The sequence below is a fragment of the Monodon monoceros genome, unplaced genomic scaffold (assembly GCF_005190385.1).
Source record: "Monodon monoceros isolate NGI ecotype Baffin Bay Population unplaced genomic scaffold, NGI_Narwhal_1 Super_Scaffold_2, whole genome shotgun sequence".
NCBI classification, from domain to species: domain Eukaryota; kingdom Metazoa; phylum Chordata; class Mammalia; order Artiodactyla; family Monodontidae; genus Monodon; species Monodon monoceros.
In genome coordinates this window covers 58906843-58928708 of record NW_021703776.1, presented here as the reverse complement: position 1 = coordinate 58928708, position 21866 = coordinate 58906843, and the positions used below count along the sequence as shown (strand labels likewise).

Below are 21866 nucleotides of genomic sequence, written 5' to 3'. Positions count from 1 at the left end.
GCAGTCCAGTGGTTAAGACTCCGCCTTCCAATGTAGTGGGTGTGGGTTCCATCCCTGGTCAGGGAGCTAAGATACCACATGCCTCACGGCCAAAAAACCAAAGCATAAAACAGAAGCAATATTGTGACAAATCTAATAAAGACTTTAAAAATGGTCCACATCAAAAAAACTTTGAAAAAAATATTTTAAAAAATACATGATACTAATCAGACATTTATAAGTAAGTCTCATTTTACACAACAGTTATGCTTCTGAAAAATGGCATCTCTAATTTTGGAAAAATTGAGGTACGCTTTAAGCATACAAAAGGAGTTTATTATCCAATGGAATCCCATAATCAATGTTATAAAATAATAAGTCATTTTACAAAATAAATTACCACCTCTTTAATTTATTTTACGATGTTGGATTTTATAAGGAGGGCATTTTTTCCTTTCTAAGACTAAGGTGGTCATTTTGCACTTAGGATTGTGAATACTCCTAAAAATGCTGTTCTGAGAATCACTGAAGAAATAATGTTCAGACTGGAGGGGGCATAGGGAACAAGTCTACAAGACAAATTCTTTCTTTTCTAGTTTCACTTCTGAGACTTTAGATTTTAGTTTCAGTATTTTCACAGTAGGGATACTGTGCCAGCCTGGGCCAAGTCAGGATGGCTGGCCCAAGTTCTGGTGCCTCCAGTTCCCTGTCCAGTTTGAAGTTCGCTAGAATCTCAAACAACCTGTGGCAAGGAGGCATCCTCAGCTCTGTCACCAGGCACATTCTGTCCGTGGCAGCAAGCACAGTTCCCTGTCAGCCAAGCCTGATACACTGACTGGAGGTCTTACCTCTCAGACTACAGGGCTTCACTCTCCAGTTCACATATACTCCTTTCCTAAAGGCTCTTCGTCATGGAGTCAAGTTCTCCATTTTATCCTCCACTCTATTCTATGCACCCTATCCTCTGTCCACACCACACTTGTGATGTTTTCTTACATACCTTTTCTTTATATTTCTGTGCCTTTGTCCATGCTATGCAGGCTGCATGTGATGGCCTTCACCACCTGGAAAATTTCTACCAATCCTCTGAAACACACTCAGGTGCCAACTTCTCTGCACAGATTTTCTTCTTCCTTTGCCAAAGCTAACTCCTCCTATAGTACTTTGTTCGCAATTTTATTACGGCACTAGGGACTTTGGCAATTTCCTTTCACATGTCTGTGTGTCTCCCTTCACTGGACCACGGGCTCCTCGAAGGTTCAAAGATAGGAACTGTGTCTTAGGTATCTTGGTATTGCCAAGGCCAAAGGTAGTGTCAAATACCGTTGCTTTGCTGTCACTATGGGGAAGAAATAGAAAACATATATATCAGGGGTCATGCCAACTACTTAAGCAAAAGATGGAGACACACCTTGGCAGCAGCACATTATGTAAATTGTGTGTCTACAGATTAAATAATTATCTTAATGATATTTAAAGAAAAATATTACCAACTAAAATAGGAAGGGAGGAAAAGGGCAGGAGAAATTCCTGTCCAACTGTAGGCCTTACTATCAGTGTGGGAATAAAATGTATTCTGGATGTGGGATTCTCAAAGCTTCCAGTGCTCACTAGAAAAGCTTCACCTGGCATGTTAGAAACGCTGTCATCAAAGAGGAATAGGTTGACAGTTGAGAGAACTGGTCTCTAGTTCTGGTTTTAATGGTCATCTATTTCTCCATCTGTAAAAAAGTAAAGCATGTTCCTTCTTTCCTGATTTGCATAAGTGTGAGGACCAAATGAGTATTGCTTTGAGATAAGTATTAAACAAATCAAAAATAGTTTATGATCCTCTCCAAAAAGCAAAGTTCTTTCAAATGTAATTTTTAAAATTAAGGATATGGTGGCTTCCTGGAAATGGAAACGCTTGTCCTAAGGGACAGCAGAGATGAGGCTTTAGTCTTTTAAATTAGAAAACACTTTTCAAAATAAAGTTGAGTTCAAGGAGGTTTTCTGGTTTTCAGATGGTGGAGTGAAAATATCTCTGTTCCTTCCTTTTCTTGGAAACCATTTCAAAATAGGAAGGAAAGGGAATCTCAGAAATATAAACTCAATTGCAGAAAGTAAAAACTAGATTTCTGTAACCCTGAATTTCAATAAATGAGACAGGGCTGCCTGCTGCCCAGGACGATCAAATACAGGGTCTAGGTAAGGTGTTGTAGAGAGTAAGCCTGTGGCTGCAGACCTCAGACAAAGTCCACACAGAGTCATTCTCCAGAATAAGAAGCTCTGGCTCCTCAGTGAGGAAGCCCCACCAACACTTGTTTAGAGTAATGAAAAAGGGCGTGTAGGACGGCACAGGAGCGACCCTGGACCCTAGACACATGAGGGAGCAGGGAAGGAGGCAAAGACAAGCCATTCCAGTGGGTGCATGGCTAGAAATGAGGAAGGGTGAGGGAGAGAGTAAATTATGAGCAGCCTAAAGCCTCTCACTTTCTCTTTCTTCCTCTCATCCTCCCTCTCCCTCTCCCTCTCCCTCTCCCTCCTCCCTCTCTCTCTCTCTCTCTGTCATAAGGAGCACTTCTCTGACCCAAAGAGAACTCTCCCTGGTCTAGAACCTGTCCTGGTCTTTTCCTTAAACAAATCTCCTGCAAATAGTTGGTCTAAGAAGAATTCAACTCATTCTAAGATGAATACTAAATAAAAGGAAACGGTGAAGAGAACCAGCACAAGATCTATACAAGAAAACTAGAAAAAAAAAGTGGGAAAAGGAACAGGACAAAGGACAGACGATAGATGAAAAACACTTTTCAGAAAATATACTTCTGTGAAGCAGGTGAAAACAGTGACAAGGCATAAAATTATTAACTGAAAAAATTTTATGAAACAGTTATCCCTTTAAATTAAGGACTCAAAGGAAAAATATAAGAACTCTGAGAATATGTAGCAAGGCAATAGGAGATGAAATATAATGTGGGAGAAGTGAAAGAGAAAAATGAAGACCAAAAAATGTCCTACTGTATAGCACAGAGAGCTATATTCAATATCTTTTAATAACCTATAATGGAAAAGAATTTGAAAAAGAATATATATTTGCATATATATATCACTGAATATACTGAATCGCTTTGCTGAATACCTGAAACTAACACAACATTGTAAATCAACTATACTTCCATTTAAAAAAATGAAGAGCACACTACAAAGAGCCCAAAAAAAAACAGGTATTGTTGAAAACACACTGAGGACCATGGAGAATTGAGAAAAATAAATAAAATGAAACAGAAATGGACAAAGAATTTAAAGTATTAGAAAGAAAATGGTAGATGTGGAAGACAGACAAAAAAAGATACATGGTTTCACTTAATAAAAGACACAAATGAATGGAAGAGAATAAATATTCAAATACATAATCACACATATATAATGTAAGAAAAATTTTCAAAAATAAGGTTTAGAGCTTCCCTGGTGGTGCAGTGGTTGAGAGTCAGCCTGCTGATGCAGGGGACACGGGTCCGTGCCCCGGTCCGGGAAGATCCCACATGCCATGGAGCGGCTAGGCTCGTGAGCCATGGCCACAGAGCCTGCGCATCTGGAGCCTGTGCTCCGCAATGGGAGAGGCCACAACAGTGAGAGGCCCGCGTACCGCAAAAAAATAAAAATAAAAAAATAAGGTTTAATTCTATAGATTAAAAGGCACATGATATCCGAAGAAAAATGATATAGTTTTAGAGACATATTAGACGTGCCGCAGTATCCCAGAGAAATAATGTATGATCCAAAAGTTTATACCCAGCCAAACTGTCACTGTGGTCAAAAAGCAAGTATGACAGATGTTTTTAAACATGCAAGAATTATGTTTCCTGAATATATATTGAAGATACTACCATAGGAAAAACTTCAGCCAATTAAGAGTTGAAGAGAGAAATTAGGGCAAAAAGAAAGACAGTATTGAATTAACCATAGAACCAAGGCTGAAGAGCCTATGAAATTATGGTAACAGAAATGACTATAACTACTATTAATCATAGCAAAATAGAAAGATATAACTAACAAAAGTTGTCAGGTAAAAGGGAAGATAAAGCAAGAGATAATATATATATATTAAGTTCCTTAGCTTACAGACAAAAGGTGGCTAAAAAAATCTTTATTTTTAAAATCTTTTAAAATTGAGATATAATTGACATACAACATTGTATTAGTTTTAGGTATACAACATAATGATTTGATATATGTATACATTGTGACATGATTACCTGTTTGCTATGACTTAGATATTTAGATTTCTTAGCACTTTATAGTTTGTGTGTATGTATTAATAGTTTGTATTGATAAAGCAGTTCTTTGTTTAACAGGAAAAGAAAGCAATGACCCAACAGAAACATGGACAATGGGCCAAACATATCACAGATAAAGAAATACAAATGGCATTTAAACACATTTGAAGGTGCTGAACCTTATTGATAATGAGACAATACAGGTCAGAACCACACCAAGATACAATTTTTCACTTAGATTGACAAAGATCAGAGGTTTGGCAAATATGTATTAGAGAGGGTGCAAGGCATCAGACGCTCATAATTACTGGCGGAAATATAAATTAGTACAACTTTCTGTAAAGGGCAATGAGCAAATTATCAAATTTTTAAAATATACTTTCTAATTCTAGGAATTTTTCTTATCACATAGTGTATCACTTACGAGAAATAATGTATACAGCGACATTCACTGCAGCATTCTTTTTAATAGCAAAAGGCTGGAAATAACCTATAAACCCACTGACTGGGAGCTGGTTATTAAATTACAGTTTGTACCTTAAAATGGCATACTAGGTAGCCATTAAAGGAATATGGCAGCCCTATATGTACCAATATGGAATGATCTCCAGGTTATATTAAGTGAAAAAAGCAGGCAGCAGAAAATGTATATAGAATGAATATGCCTTTATTTGTATTATATGTGTATACCTATAAATACAGGTATATGTAAATATAGGTATACCCAAACCTGCTTATGCATATATGAAATCTCTCTGGAAGAATGTATAACAACCAGGTGCTCCGAGACTGGGGTGTGAGAAAGACTTACTTTATACTATATATCCTTTTTACACTTTTTGAAGTATGTATCCTGGGCATTATTACCCACTTGAAAAACTAACTTAAAAAATAAAAGTTCTGGATTGCTTTCTTTACTCGGGACAATTGTGAAGAAGTAATTTTTTTAATGCTTTGCATCATCTGAGTTAGGAGACCCCTCTACATCTAAAAGGTAAATACAAATGAATAAATGAATAAAGGAAAATATAAATTTGTGTTGACAATTTGGTCTAAGTGAGCTGGATCCACAAAGAACAGCACTGAGACCTGACCATGGGTTTCACTGGGCTGGCCTTGCAGGCAGACTTCCATGACAGCTGAAACCATCCCCTGCAGCCAGCCACAAGCGTCAAAGGCGACTGACCAAGTGGGCTCGGTAAACAACCAAGAGTAGAGTAAAACAATTCTCCTCAAACCAATCCATAGCCCCTAAGATTTAATTCTTCTGTTAATACATGGTTACTACACAATGAGGAACAGCTTTAAAACATGATTGCCCATTAGGCATGAATCATTTGTGAGTTGGTTCCATTTATAACCGATCCTAGTCATTCGTCAAATGGGAGAAAACAAGAGAGCGCCATAAGGGGATGCACAGGTCTGAAATGACAATGGTGGCTTTCTTTCTCCAGCCACAGAATAATGCACCCCTAGATCTTACGGACAGGTATCCTGACAGGTATCATTCTTAGGCATACGTAATTTATATAGATAATGTCAAAATGACTACAGGTCAACCACTATCACTTAAAACTCACTGACCATCCATGACCACCAGGAACACACAACACCAGGCATGAACCCAGATCGGTTTTAGCCTTCCTTCTAAAAGTCTGCAGGTGAATTTCTAAAACCTTCGGACATACACATAGAGGTGAAAACCAGAAAAAAAGTCATGCAAAGGCTGTTAAAATGTAGGGGAAAATGTTGCTTGCTTGTCTTGTTTTAGGCAGTTATCTTACCTATTTCTGAAGCTACTTTATTCTTCCTCTGAAATACTGGAGAGCAAGACGATTGGCTAAAAAACGTTTCATTCAAAAGTTTAGAAGAGTATTAGAATAAACGACAGCTTTAAGGGATACTGGAGACTTAAAATCTATTTCTGTGTCATTAAGAGGAAGTACAATTACATCTTTGGTCCTTTTTCTTGGTTCTACCATATGAGGAGAAAAAATTTCTCCGGTAATTATTTATGTCAGACACATAGCAAAGGAGCCAGCATCATTTTTTACTATAAGTTTATTCCCTGGGCAGACATGGTTGATGATTTCATACTGATATATGTGGTTGGGAGAGCTCTTTGTTAAACAATTCATTAACAAAAACAATAGTTCACATGTACTAAGTGGATTCCCTGTGCTAGCAATTGTGATTGTTATTTACATAATCATCTTTCATCCCCCCAAACAACTCTGCACGAAAGATATTATTATCCCCATTTCACAGACGAGGAAACAAAGGCTCAAAGATGTAAAGTAATAGTCCAAGATCAAATAGCTGGGACGTGACACAGCCGCATCCAACCCAAGTGAGCTGCCCCTAAGCCTCCGCACTCTCCATTACTCTACCCAGCTTCTGACAAGCATCTCAACTTTTGCACAGTCTATGCAATGCAGAAAATATTTACTGAGCTTCTTCTACATATTAGGCACTATGCTAGCCACTGAGTAAACTATAAACATGAATAGCAGGTAATCAATAAATACTTGATGAATAAATAAATCTATAGATACATGGCACCTGTCCACAAATGATAGCTTATAATACTTACATATTTAAAGTTACTATGTGCCAGGCACTTTGCTAGGAAAAGGCAGACTAAAAGAAGAAAAAAAGAGGCAACAATAAAGCATATGGTATATAAAAAGCACAAAATAAGTTCCAATAGATCAGTAACCACAATAACTATTGTTACACAGATAATTAGCTTCTCTTGCTAAAGGACAGAGATATTCTAATTGCTTTAAAAATTAACTATATCTCCTTTATAAGAAATGCAGCTAAAACAAAATGATGTTTAAACCTTTGAAAATAAAACAGTGAAAACAATACCCAAGTAGATACTAAAAACTGGTATAGAACCCTCATACTTTGCTGGTGGGAATGTAAAATGGTGCAGCCACTTTGGAAGAGTTTGTAAGTTCTTTGAAATGTTAAACAGAATTATCACAAGACTCAGTAATTCCACTCCAAGGTATCTATCCAGAGAAATGAAAACATTTGCCCACACAAAAACTTATACATGAATGTTTATAGTAGCATTACTCATTACAGCCAAAATGTAGAAACAACCCAAACGTCAATCAACTTATGAGTGGATTAACAAAATGTAGTATGGGCCATGCAATGTAATATTATTCAGCAATAAAAAGTAATGAAGGGGGGCTTCCCTGGTGGCGCAGTGGTTGAGAGTCCGCCTGCCGATGCAGGGGACATGGGTTCGTGCCCCGGTCCGGGAAGATCTCACGTGCCGCGGAGCAACTAAGCCCGTGTGCCACAACTACTGAGCCTGTGCTCTAGAGCCCGCGTGCCACAACTACTGAGCCCACGTGCCACAACTACTGAAGCCTGCACACCTAGAGCCTGTGCTCCGCAACAAGAGAAGCCACCGCAATCAGAAGCCTGCCCACCGCAACGAAGAGTAGCTCCCGCTCGATGCAACTAGAGAAAGCCCGAGCGCAGCAATGAAGACCCAACCCCGCCATTAATTAACTAATTAATTAATTAAAGGAATGAAGTACTGATAGATGCTATAGAATGGATAAACCCAAAAGAGACTATGTTAAGTGAAAGAAGCCAGTCCCAAAAGGTCACATACTGCATGATTCCACACATATAAAATTCCAGAATAGGTAAATCCATAGAAATAAAAAGTAGATTAGTGGTTGTCAGGGCTGAGGAGAGGGGGGATAGGAAGTGACTGCTAATGGGTTTCTTTTTGGGGTGATGAAAATGTTCTGGAATTAAGATGATGGTTATAGTTGTGTGACTCTGTGAATATTCTAATAATCACTGAATTGCATACTTTAAAAGAGTGAATTTTATGGTATGTGAATTATACTCCAATAAAGCTGTTATTTTTTAAAAAAAAACTGGTGCAGCATGATTAATATCAGGCAAAATAGAATCCAGGGCAAAACATATTAATAGAAATTATAAAGTGTTCTGGAAACATAAATGCAAAGGTAATTAACTGTTCCCATGGCTTATGGACCATGAAAAGCATAAGAAACCTCTGAGAGAGGTCTTCTATAGTTGAAGGGAGTGGGGAGGGGGTGAGCAAAACTTTGCCACGTGGGAATGTCTGGGGTGTGTGGCAACCAGTCCCAGCAAGCATGGCGCTCACAGAGCCAGGTTGAGCTTTAGTTTGTAAGCTTCTAAAGAAAGGAGAGATGTTAGACACTGGTGTTTTAAATACAGCACCCTGGGGGCATGTGTGGAAAATGAATTATAGGGCAATGAAGAAGCAGCAAATAGGTAGACCACTTTGGAGATCCACATGAGCAAGGATGGATATTTATTTGAATTAGAGTAATGGCAATGGGACAGAGCCAAGGATGATAACAGTTTGGATGCCTGGGATGTGGGGAGAAGAAAGAGTCCAGGACAACCCCAAGGCTCCTTGCCAAGGCAATCTAATATTAATTAAGGAAGGCAGGAGAAAATGTGTGGGTGTTGGGCGGTGGTGAATGGGCCGGGAGAAGTGAGTTTAATTTGAAGCATATGAGGTCCTTCTGGCAAATGGAAATTTAGATCTGAAATTTAGAAAAGAAGCAGCGCTGGTGACAGCGGTTTAGGAATCTACATAAGGCAATTGGGTGTGTTTCATCCTCTAATGCTAATCGTATGAAAAACTAGAAAAGTATAACATTTTAAATTACTGAGTCACTTCTGTAATTTCTAATTAAGTCAGGGACATGGCTAATAATGGAAGTTATGTCAGGTGGCTGATACTTCTAGCTGCCTACTCAATAACCATTTCCTCTTCTTCCTTAGAGCAAAATCCCTAATTAGAGAGAGGGGTGGTAGTTGCAGTTTACCCAGCTAAAAATATTTGACTTCTCAGACTCTTTACATTTTAGAGCAACATTGCGACACCATCCTGGCCAATGAGATGTCGTCAGAAGTAGTTGGGGAGGGCATCACTTTCTATCTAAAAAGGCAAAACTTCCCTAATAGAAGGGCCCTCGCTCTTTAGCTATTTACATATTTCCTTTCTTCCTGCCTAAAGATGTAAGCCTAGAGATACAGCAGCCATCTTGTGACCATGAGGCAACTAGATTTAGGATGATGTCCTACATGGTGAAGAAGGTGAAGCAGGGAAAGGCTGATTCTCTGATAGTACTGTTTGAGCTCCTGCATCACCCCTGGACTGCCTTTCTTGGGAGTCTAGCTCCACAAGACACTCTTGTATCTGTTTAGGCCAGATTCTGATGTGTGCATTGTTTTTGTTTTGTTTTGGCAGCTGAATGCAATCCTAACTGATACAAATCATACTTGGGCTAATGTATATGTAATGAGACTAAAAAGACATAACCATTATTTCAAGTACTAAAAAACAAGTTTAAAAATCAAATATCATTTATTCTTAATACCAAGAAGTACTGAAAGTATTAAAGGGCTTAAAAGGTAGTACAGAGCACTGGATATTTCTTTTTCCAAACAGTGTGATAAAATGTGCAGCTAAAGGGAGATTATGGGACTACCAGTATTAAGAAAATTCATGAACACATCTATTAATGAATTTATGTGCATGATGACACCCTTTGGACTTTTTCTGGATAAAGTAAACTGATCTGGCTCATTTATATAGCTTCAGCCAGAACAAATGTTCTTAAAGATGGGATTGTTCACCTGACTCTCACAAGAATTATAATCTTAGGAAGAATCTTTCTACTCTCCCAGGCACTCAGTAAGCATAGCTAAGGAAATAGAACATCCCCAAACCACAGTGTTCTGGCCCTTCACAGAAGAGCTTTTATTGGGCTGTGCTCTGAGAGTATGTCTCTGGAGCTGCAGTCAATGACGTTCTAAGAAACACTTATTATTAACTTCTACCACAAAACTTCCATTGTCTTCATGGCAGGGACCATGTTGAAGACTTAGATCTCTATGGCAACAATGACTGCTTTGAAGAACCGCCAGGAGAAAGCCATCCCAAGTTTCAGGACCAGGAAAAGCTGTGTAACTGATCTCATTTTATCTCATGGTCGCTGTGGATTGAGTAACTATTTGTGTTTTCCTCTTTGTTTTGGTTACTGGGAAGCTCTGACAAATTTTTAATCCCATCTCCCGAAACTACACCAAACCTTATAGTAAACTCATCTCTAGAAATTACCTGCACCTTATAACATAGTCTTGTTCACTAAATTACCTTTGATTTTATCTTGCTTCCTTATCTGTGTGTTCTCTTTACCCCAGTTTCATTATTAATTTTATGTTGTTTATGCCTCAAATGCTTTATGGAACCAGAAACACTTAAGGCAAACAATTTTTAAAAGCATCCGATGATAATAATTTTAAAAAGAGCTAATTTATTTAACATTACTATGAACCAAGCACTGTCCTAGGCACTGGACCTATTTTAAGTTATTTACCCTAAATATGAGATAGGTAGAATTATTACTATTCCCACTTTACAGATGAGAAAACTGAGGCACAGAAAGGTGAAGTAATTTGTCCAAGGTCATACAACAAATAAATGATGAAGGAAAGATTCTAACCCAGGTGTTTCAAATGACAACCGTTTTACAAAAGAAGAAATAATATTTAATTTCTAAAAGAAGCAGAGGCCTTCTGATCTTACAGGCTGAGCTTAGCATCCTTCAGCTTTAAAGGAGATATCTATTATACATCTTGTCCATACAATCATGCCCGATGACCCATATTAACAGAGGGGAATGAGACAGTAAAAGTCAAAAGGACAGTTAATCCAAACTGACTTTTGACCTTTAAATATGAAGGTATTCATTCATTCACTCACTCATTCATTCACTACTCATCACATGCCACCTATGATGCAGCTGCTGGGAAGAGAGATGAAACAGATATAGTACCTGTCCTCCAGGAGTTCAGGTGCAATAAGGGAGAGTCAGACAGGTAAAGGGCACGTTGGGCTTATGAGTTGGCTGATAGCAGACCAGGGCAGGGTGTGGCATGATCATTCTGAGAACAGTTTAGCCCTTGGCCTCTCTGTCCATCTGATAATGGGAGTAAGAAAAATCAGCTCCCTTATAGGGCTGTTGGGTTGATTTCATATGTAGAAAGCTCTTAGCCTAGTCAGGCACAAGTATTCAGTATGAGGTAGCCTTTGGCTCTTAAGGCACAGTGGATGGCAGCCTGGGCACCTTGCTCTGACACACACCTGCACACACATGGGCCCAAGTCCTCACAAGCTCCCTACTGCCTCCTCTTAGATACTCCCCGGAGCTGACAGGCTTACAGTCCATAGACAGGCCTGGCACTTCCTTTCTGGATGCCACCATCTCAAATTCAGTGTCTCACTGGAATACATCGCCCACACAGGGTGAATATTCCTTCAAGATGCACTTGAAAATCTTTCACAGAGCCTGGCCCACATAATGCCCACCTGGCATTTTTGCCACATTTGCTCCGCTTCACTCTATCTCTTTGGCACTTCAGCACGGCAGTTCACCACACGATTCCCCTGCTGCAAAACGGGTCGGGTTCCTGCTTGGGCAGGCCTAAGGAAATACCCAACTAGAAGGGCAAAGGGGAAGTTTCAAGTGCACTATTGGCTGAAGTCAGTGAGAAAACTTATGTGTTGCACCTGCTCCGCATCAGCTGGGAACCGTCCCTCCCTTCGGTTGTGTGCGGTGGCTAAATAAGAAGTAATTAATCATTTTCTCACCAACCCTAACTCATATTTAATAGTTCCCTCTCGAAGTCTGTTTTGTCATGCTCTCAGCAGAGTCAGTCAAACATTATGATTCCTTTCTAAATATTCCAGCAGCCAGATGGCAGGAACACTAACTGTGACATGGCAAAACTCGCCTAAAGATAACTTCGTGATGCATAATCACGCTTGATGGCACTCAGCTGAGCAGGTCCATCCAGCTACCTCTTTACCTGCCCCACTTAATCCGGCTTCTTCAAACCCAAACTTTCTAATTCCAAGAACAAGACAAACATTCAACTCTGCAATGTGATATTAGCTGGTAAAACAAACACGATTCTACTCCTCCGGCTTCTGAATTTTAGGCAGAAGGATAAAATCACTAGAAGAACACGCTTTAGGACACATTTCTCAAGATTTCTCTCTAGATAAAATATTCCTGTACCCTAAAGTTTCAAATGTTTCTGCACCAAATGTAAGTATATTTACAACACGTTTGCTGGAAAACAAATTTCTGTCCTTCTGCTGAGTTATTTTTGTAGGTTTTTTTTAAACATAGGCATTGATAAACATATATTTATAAATTCTAGAATGTAGGAAAGTTGACTGTTTTTCCCTAGTGAAAATCCTACATGTTCTCTAGAGTAAATTACATTTTGGTTTCTCATATCTTTTCTAGGTTATATTATTTATTTTGTGTGTGTATTTAAGTGACTGCAAAATCACAACCTGTACTGTATGATTTCCGAACAATAAATCTCCTAAAAACAGTGTTTCCAGGCTGGGCCAGCTGGCTTTCTCCTGTTCCTAAAACTGTATGTTCTTAAACACACACACACACACACACACACACACACACACACACACACTTCCTCCATCCCTTCCACTGCTGGCTACCTTCAGTCTGTGACACAATCTCACACTCACAACTATATGAAAACAACAGAGGCTCCTGGAAAGGAACTAAAAGGGGGCACAGCAGGAAGCCAGTCTTCAAGTCTCTGTCACCCTGATGGCTCTGCCCTGATTCAGGTGGCTGAAAATTGCTTGTTTATGGTTGCACGTATAGAATTCGAAATCTGTGTACCCAGGTTCTTAACCCTGCTCCCCTGAGTAAGGCATTTAACCTCTGTGACCTTTTATTTTCTTGTCTGTAAAAAAAAGGCACAATAACAATACTGCCCTTAAGGAAATGTGAATCATGTGAGGTGATTCGTGTAAAGGCATTTGGTAAGGCCCTCTGCAGTGTGTATTTCATTTCCCGTTATTGCTAAACTTTCTTTGCTCCCTGTTCTTATTTATTTATTTATTTTTCTGACTTGGCTTCTGTGGTTTTTAAATGTATCTCTAAAATTCATTGGCTGGAAAACTGCAGTAATCTGTGTGCTACTATAATGAGTGGATTTTTAGCATTAAATTTTTATTTACTTTTTTACTGAGGGAAAGCATAAGTGCACAAATCTCAAGGGAATAACCTCACAAATATCTATATGTGTACACCTGTGTTACCATTACTTAGGTCGAGGTAGGGAGCATTTCCGGCACCTGTGAAGCCTCCTTTTCTGTCCAAGTCATTACCAGGCCCAAAGGCAACCCAATCCCTCTTCTCAGCTTCGTCCCCATTAATAGCTTTGCCTAAAATTTTAAAAAAAAAATTTTGTTTTTCAGGGGAGGCTGGAGTCCCTGCGATAACTACTACTGCTGACCAGAAGAAATGTACTTCTCTTCCCTCTAAAGAGATAAAGATTCTGTAAAGGAGGAGAGAGGCACGAACTTTCTGAATCACACAGGTTATGCAGAACAAAGCCCTCATTTTGCAGCCAAGGACACCCCCAGGCTCGAAGAAGCGAAGTGATAGCCCACCTTCCTGCTGCAGAGTAACTTTCCTTCCAAACAGAGCCCGTCACAAAACAGCGCGAGCGTCGGGGATGTTGTCGGCTCGTCCCAGCGCGCCAGAACAGCTCTCCCGGCCTCTCCCGGGAGAGAACTTCTTTCTAGGGAGCAGCGCGCACTGGGTCCCCACGCCGCCCCGCTCCCGTCGCAGGCACACCCACGCGGCTAGCAAGCCACGCTCAGAAGGCGCTGTTCCTGCGAGCCAGTGCCCGCCTGCCCACGGGGACAGGGCTAGGCTCCCCGTCCTCCAAGCCCCACCCGGAGATTCGGAGCGCCCTCTCCCCCAGCCCTGCTCCCGCATCCCCGCTCCACCTCCGCCTCCGGTGCGTACTGAGGGAGGCGGGGAATAGGCTCTGCCACTTTCTCCCTTATTCCTCCAAAGGAGACTTTAAAACCCATGCATGGCCAGAATTAAATCGCTGGAGCACAGACTACTGACCTCTGGGGCCTGGAGATGAGCACTGGGAAGGGAGTCCCGAGACCTGCGCTCTGGCCCCAGTTCAGTCGCCACGAGCTGTGTGACCTTGTGTAAGTCACTTTACATCTCCGAGATTGGCTTCCTCATCGAGGGCTTCTGTATCCCCCAAGCCACCTTCAGTTCTGCAATTTCCTAGCTGCTCTTTACTTCGCTCCCGCTCATCCCGCGACAGCCCCCTCCCCAGCGAGACCCCAGCCTTTTGTTCTGGGGGTGAAGCGGGAAAGGGAGGAACGGAGAGCTTGGCGAAGACCAGGCCCGGGCGGCCTTGTCGCCAGGGGCCGGTCTCCGGATAGTCGGGTCGGTGGAAGTCACCAGACAACCCCGCGGTGACCTCGTTCCCTCCGCGGTCCCGTTACGGCCGGGCCCTGGAGACGCCGGGCAGCGGGCGGCAGGCTCCTGGGCAGCGCAGCGCAGCGCCCCGGGCTGGGGGCGCCCGGACACCCGCATGCGCGCACGCAGCACTCCTGCACCCGCCGGCGTTTCACTCAGCTCCGGGACGGCCCGAGCGCCCACAGCTGCGGCTCGTCCCTCCTCCCTTCGGCACCGACCCGGGCACGCGCGCGGAGCCGCTACCTGCCGCTGGTCGTGCCGAGGACAGGACAGGATTCGTCTCTGGCCGACGTCCCCGCCGCCGCCGCCGCCGCCTCTAGGCTCCGGGCTCCGTCCCGCAGCGTCCGTGCTCCAAGCGGCGCCGCTGGGGCCAAGCTGCGCTGGGTGCTGCGCTCGGTGAGCGCCGCTCACTCCCCGGCCGCCAGCTCTGGGGCTGCCGGGACGCGGAGGCGGGGCCGTCGCCCCCACCTGCTCCTCAGGCTCCTGCCGGGGAGCCGCAGCCGGCCCGCGCGCAGGGACGCGGCCCGGGCGGGCGGGGTCGCTCTGGAACCCGAGAGGCGGGTCCTAGCCTCCCTGCGCGCCTCTGCCTGACGGAGGCCCAAGTCTAATCTGAGGAGAGAGTCTAAGCTTGCGGCCCAAGGCTGGAGTTCCCCACATAGGAGGGGCTGTGATGCGAGCAACACCCGGCCCAGCCCCGCCAGGCTGGGGACACTCCACTCCTTCATCAATTTATTCCAAAATATTCTGAGCCCCTCCTATGCTCCAGGCAGCGTCATAAGCCGGACAAAAGAGAGAACGAGATCGTCTCGTGCCCTTGCGGAGTTCACGGTCTAAAAAGGGAAACAACAAATGGACAACTATACCGCAGAACCAAGAGGGAGCGATCATAGAGGGGGCCCTGATCCAGACTTGGGGAAGTCAGGGAAGGCTTCTGGAGGAGCTGGTGGCTAAAAGAACTGAAGGATGTGCATGAATTATCCGGTTGGAGTGACCTGGGGAGGTAGATTGTCCCAGGTGGAGCCGAAGGGGAGAGGGAGCCGACTGCCGGAAAACTGAAGGGTCTAAGGAGCCGAAAGAACTTGGTATGTCCAGTAAATCCTTGCCACACTTCACCTTCAGACCCCTGGAAAGATGCAGAAAGATTTTGTCTGAGGCTGGATGTATTCCACTAGGCGCATGATTGGTTGGTGAGGATTTGGTGAGGATTTCGAATCTCTCACGTGCTGCGCATTCCCGCTAATGGAGGATACTCGTGGACCGTTCACTGCAATTTACCCGAACATCTGTGAGCCAGGCCCTCTGCAGGACCCTTAGCATGTGCTGTGGAAGGAGGCTGTGTCTCTACGCAAAAGGAGCTACAAGTCTGCAGTGGGGGAGAGACGTGTACTCAGCGCTTGGATGAGGTGCATGGGAACACAGGTGAGAGAGCAGTTAATGCTGGTAGGGAGGGGGATCTCACACATGGATAGCAAACCGTCTCCAGGTTCAGGTTCTGTAGCAGCTGCTGTCAAAGTATGTTGCCCAAGCAGACCTTAGCTGGTTTCTTAATTACTAGTGTTTACAGGCTGACAATGTGAAGGCTTATATTTACAGCAAGGATAAATAATTCACTCCTGATGCTGTTCCTTCCTGTGTTGTCACGAACGTGGGCTTCTGTTTGACTTAGGTGAAGAAGGTATAGTCAGTGGAAGCCAATGAGGTACTTGCTTCCCACCTGTTTGTCCTGTGCAACTCATGCCTTTCCTCCTTTAGAACCAAAATAAATGGGCATGGGCATGAAATGTGAAAAACTGTGCTCAACCTAAAATTCATAAACCGTTTTGCACAGGTGATCACTAAAAGAAAAACATCTGAAACATTACCAGACAGTTTCCTTCTTGGGATCCCTAATGTGTATTCTCATTAAATACAAAACTACTAGTATTCTAATACAAAAGGAAGGAAAGGTAAAAGAGCAGAGAAGACATTTGCATGAGCCCAGAGTTCCCACCAGGTCTTCTGCTGAATGGCCCAAGCAGGAGTTAGTCGAATGGAGAGGCTGTTATCTTAAGAGATAGTTGTGAGCTGGCGTGGATCAAATAATTTGTGCAAAAAGGCTACTGGTTGGAAAGGATGGAGAAATGGTGAGTGAGGAAAATATTTGGAAAGTGGGGACATTTGTGCTGAAAGCTTCAGGTGCCCAATGTCTCATATCCATGTGACGTAACTGTGCCATTGATGCCTTGTTTTTATGGACATTAGAGAAGGATCCATTCCCCCTGGCTCCACCAGGATGTACATAACTACAGGACAGCACTAGCTATTCCAGGTGGATGATACAGGCATACCTTGGAGATATTTTGGGTTCAGTTCCAGAACACAGCAATAAAGCAAATATTGCACTAAAGTGAGTCACATGAATTTTTTGGTTTCCAGTACATATGTTTACACTATACTGTACTCTGTTAAGTGTGCAATAGCATTATATCTAAAAAATGTACACACCTTACTTAAAAAAAAACTTTATTGCAAAAAAAATGACTGACCATCATCTGATAAAGCAAGGTTGCCACAAACCTTCAATTTAAAAAAAAAAAAAAAAAGCAATATCTTCGAAGTGCAATAAAACGAGATATGCCTGTATTTGTTTAGTCACAGGTACTGTAAGTCACCTTCCCCATAGCCAAACCCTTTTCCCTTTCCTCCCTATTAACAGAACTGAGGATTATGATTGGTCCAGGACTACCATGACAGTCCCATTCCTGATTTCCCAGCCTTTCTTGCAGCTAAGGAAGTCATTGACCCGGTTCTGGCCAATGAGTTGAAAGAGGGAGTTGGCTGGGGGGGCTCCTGAGACCTCCTTTGCTGGCTCTGACTTTCCATTTTTCATGTTCTTTGTGCCTTGAACACAAATGAGATGGCTAGTGATGCTGCAACCAGATTACAACCAAGAGACAATGAACATGAGATCAAAAAGCCAATATAATCAGGGTGGCAGAGTGGAAAATAGAGCAAGTGTGTATGGTACTTCTGGGCATTCAGATGAAATCCAGCAACAGCCCACCTCTGAACTTTTTATGTGAGAAAGATAGCTCTCGCTAGTTTAAGCCACTGAGACTGAGTTTTCTTGTCCTTGTGGCCAAATGTATTTCTAACTGATACCGTGGCCTGGTAAAGGGCAAACGTCTCTTCTCCCCCTGCTCACCAAATGCCTGCAATAGCTCACCTTTCACACTTTCTCCTTGTAAACTTATATTTATATCTGCCATGACTTATTAAGCTCTTCAGGAGAACAGCACTATAGAAATCTTAAATGTTTTATACATGTATCAACATCCATTCTTCAAGAATTTGTAGAGCAGCTATTAGATGGTGATAATGTACTGGGGGCGCTAAAACGGATTCACAGCCCTGCCTCCAGGGAGCTGACAGCTTAGCAGAGGACACAGCTTGTAAATAGAGTATTACAGTTCCCTGGAGAGAGGGATAATACAGGAGAAGAAATGATGAACACTGCCTGATGGCGGGGAGAAGGGAGACAGTAATGCCTGAGCTGGGCTTTCGTGGATGAACTGGAGTTTCCCATCAGAAACTGGGGAAGGGAAGCCATTTCAGGGAAGAGAAAATCTGAAAGACGTTGGTGGACCAGGAGCCTCAAACTCCACATGTCTGAAATTGAACTCATGGTCTTTGTACTGAACCTGACCCATTCTCGGTGTTGCCCATCTCCCCATCCATCCAACCCAGCCACCCAACAAACCCTCAGCTCCCTTTCCCTCATGGCACCTCCCTTCGGTGGATTTTGCCTCTTGGCCCCATCTGGTTCTACCCTTCTGCACCAATGCCACCTGCCACCAGAGCCTGTCACCTCTCTCCAGCACTTCCACAGTTGCCTCTTAGCTGGTCATTCTGCAACATGCTGCTTCTCTCTTCCAAACCAGTGCTCACAGTGTGGCCAGAGATGGTCTTGAAACTCAAAGCTGATCTTAACTCCCATTATCTGTAATTTCGTTCTTTTTGCTTTGCTCTGATGATAATAACCAAAGTCCTGAGCTTTGTCTGAAGGCACTCACAGTCTACAGCATGACTTACTCAGCCTTTTCCCTCTCCCTTGATCTCTTTACTCCAGTCGTGTTGGCCTGCTTTCAGATCCTTGAACAGGTAATACCCTTTATTGTCACTCGCCCTTTGCACATGCTTTTCCCTCTTTGAAGAGAACATCCCCAAAATGAACTCCTCCTCATTGTTCAGATCTCAACTTAACTCAGCCATCACTTACCTGGAATTCGACAATGTTACCTTCCACTGTAAGAGCTCATCATCCCATGTAACTTTCTATTGCAGCATTGATCACAGTTGTAATGATGCCATTATTGGTTTGATGATTTGATTAATGTCTGTCCTCCAGACTAGACCATGGTATCCGTGACTGCAGGAACTATCTCTGTCTCTATTGTACCCTTATCTCACAGAACAGAGACTACTACATAGTAGGCACTCAACACATGTTTGTTGAGTTATGAAAGAAATGAACAAATGTGGCTTGGAGTCTTGAGCTAAGTATTTGAGAGTCTATATATTTTTTAACTTTTAATATCAACCTTATTGAAAAGTAATTTGTATATGAAAAAATGTACTCATTTTAAATGCCAACAAATATGTTCTCTGATGTAACCTCTACCCTTATCAAATATTTCAAACAATCCAAAAAGGTCCCTTGTGCCCCTTTGCAACCAGTCCCTACTCCCAGTCCCAGGCGACCACAGAACTATTAGTTTTGTCTTTCCTAGAGCTTTGTATATTGAATATATATGATATACTCTTTTGTGTCTGGCTTTTTTGTTCATCATAATGTATTTGAGCTTCATCTATGTGTTTTGTGTAATTTATTCCTGTTTATTGCTGGTTAGTATTTCACTGTATTTCACAATGCCAGTATTTGTTTATCCATTCACCTGTTGGTGGACATTTGGGTTGATTCCAGTTTTAGGATGTTACAATTAAAGCTGCTTTGAATATTTGTGTATAAGTCTTTTTGTAGATAAATGTTTTTATTTCTTTTAGGTGAATACTTAGGGATATAGTTTTAAGAATCATTAGCATTTAAAGATAAAACCTTGGAGTCACAATGAAAAACTACTTCACGCCCACTAGGATGCCATAATTTTTAAAAAAGGAAAACAACAAGATGCGGAGAAGTTGGAACCCTCATACACTGATGGTGGGAACGTAAAATGGTGCAGCTGCTGCGGAAAACAGTTTGATGTTTCTTCAAAGAGTCAAACATAGAATTAGCGTGAGACCAAGAAATTCCAATCCTAGGCATATACCGAAAAAAATGGAATACAGGAGTTCGAATAAAACTTGGACCTGAAAGTTCATAGCAGCACTATTCACAGTAGCCAAAAGGTGTAAACAACCCAAATGTCCATCAACAGATGAATGGGTAAACAAACTGTGATATATCCATATAACGGAATATTATTTGACAATAAAAAGGAATGAAATACTGGTACATACTACAACATGGACGAGCCTTAATGCCACTGAATGGTGTACTTTAACATGGTTAAAATAGTAAATGTTATGCTCTGTATGCTTTACCACAATAATGATGATGATAATGATGGTAATAATAGTAATAATAAAAGTTACAACCAGACTTCCCTGGTGGCGCAGTGGTTAAGAATCCACCTGCCAATGCAGGGGACACGGGTTCAAGCCCTGGTCCGGGAAGATCCCACGTGCCACGGAGCAACTAAGCTCCCGCGCTGCAACTACTGAGCCTGCGCTCTAGAGCCTGCGAGCCACAACTACTGAAGCCTGTGCGCCTAGAGCCCGTGCTCTACAACAAGAGAAGCCACCACAAGGAGAAGCCCACGCACCGCAACTAGAGAAAGCCCCACGTGCAGCAACGAAGACCCAACACAGCCAAAAATAAATAAATTTTAAAAAATGGGTACAACCTTAGAGGGGTGTGAGGGTCTTGGGCAGTGGTTCCCACCCTCTGTAAAGACTGCTGCATCACCCCATGCACCACAAGCCCATAGCTGGCTGAGGGTGGGGCTACCTGTCAGGTAGAATTTAGCCATGAGTCTTCTGTGCAAGTGTCTGCCTAGGGAGGAGGCTCCACCTTGCTGAGAGTAAGAGTTAAGAGGCATGGCATTCTATCGCTTAACGTCAGGCTGGGGCTGATTCCTGCAGATTCCTGGGATGGCTGAGAAACGACTTCATGAGCACAGCACAAAAAAGAGAGCAGGCAGTTCTATTTAAACAGCAACACTGTGCCAAAGAGTGCCCAAAGGAATAGTTCACTACCTGTGGATGCCGTTTAATCCCATCGTGCTGCCTCCCAAATTTATACTGTTCTTCCAAAATGTGCTGCAAACACCCAGAGGTTGCAGTCTACCTTTCTTGCTTCCAGAGTAAGAATAGAGGAAGGTTGAGGCCCATGCAGAACACAGGATTTTACTGAACAGGCAGAGAAAGAGGATCCAACTCATGAAGGAAGAGGGTGAGAAGGGAAAAAGAGAGAGGAAAGAGCCTGGAGAGAAGGGGGTACAGAAACCAAGGAGAGAGAAGACGTGGCCGACAGCATCATGCTGCATGGAAGTCCCATTCAAGGGCCAAGAAATATGACAATAGGAGGTCATCAATTACTCTAGCAATTGCAAGTTCAGTGCAGTAGATCTTAGTGGGTTGAAGTATAAGAAGTTGCTGAGGGAGTATTGACCATACTTTGAGTGTGCATTACTTTTTCAGAAACTTCAACCAAGAAGAGGGGAGAGAGGATTAAATCTAGAAGAGAATAAAGAATCAAGGGAGAGTAGAGACTCTATCATATTGTAGGTTAAGAGAAAAGATCCAATAGAGAAATGATTTCAAGATTTAGGAAAGCGAGGGAGTTGGAAATATAGCGAGGTATTTTCTGAAGTACCTTTTTAGACTCATTCTTTGAGAAACTGAGAAGGGATTTGCTGAACAATATTTCACAAAGTTTTCAAAACCTTTAATCCTTCTAAGTACATAACATAAAATAGTATAAAAAACCTTGATCTTGGAGACAAAAGATGTGGATTCAAGCTATTATCAACTAGCTGTGTGATGTTCACTATTTCAATAGCTTGTTAGATCTTCAAAATCTTAATTCTTTCATCTGAAAAAAGGGGGCATTGATTTCTGCCATGCCTCAGAGTCATTATCAGAATACCAAGAGGGGAATTCTATGAAATTCATAAAATTGAAAGCACTTTGTTTTACTATTAGGGCCACA

At 42.4% G+C, this 21866-nt stretch overlaps 1 protein-coding gene across 5 annotated transcripts in view; it reads right to left on the bottom strand.

Moving 5' to 3' along the window:
- The window catches only part of WIPF3 (WAS/WASL interacting protein family member 3), a 96254-nt gene extending 81186 nt beyond the window's left edge, over positions 1 to 15068 (bottom strand). For 3 of the 5 annotated variants that reach the window (XR_003795241.1, XR_003795242.1, XM_029233688.1), the window contains exon 1: positions 14858 to 15063. The gene's annotated coding sequence lies outside the window, so the exon portion shown is untranslated. Of the gene's footprint in view, positions 1 to 13776; positions 14022 to 14857 lie in introns of those variants that run through there. The other 2 variants (XR_003795243.1, XM_029233691.1) reach the window with 2 other exon arrangements.
- Between the last annotated feature and the right edge of the window lie 6798 nt (positions 15069 to 21866).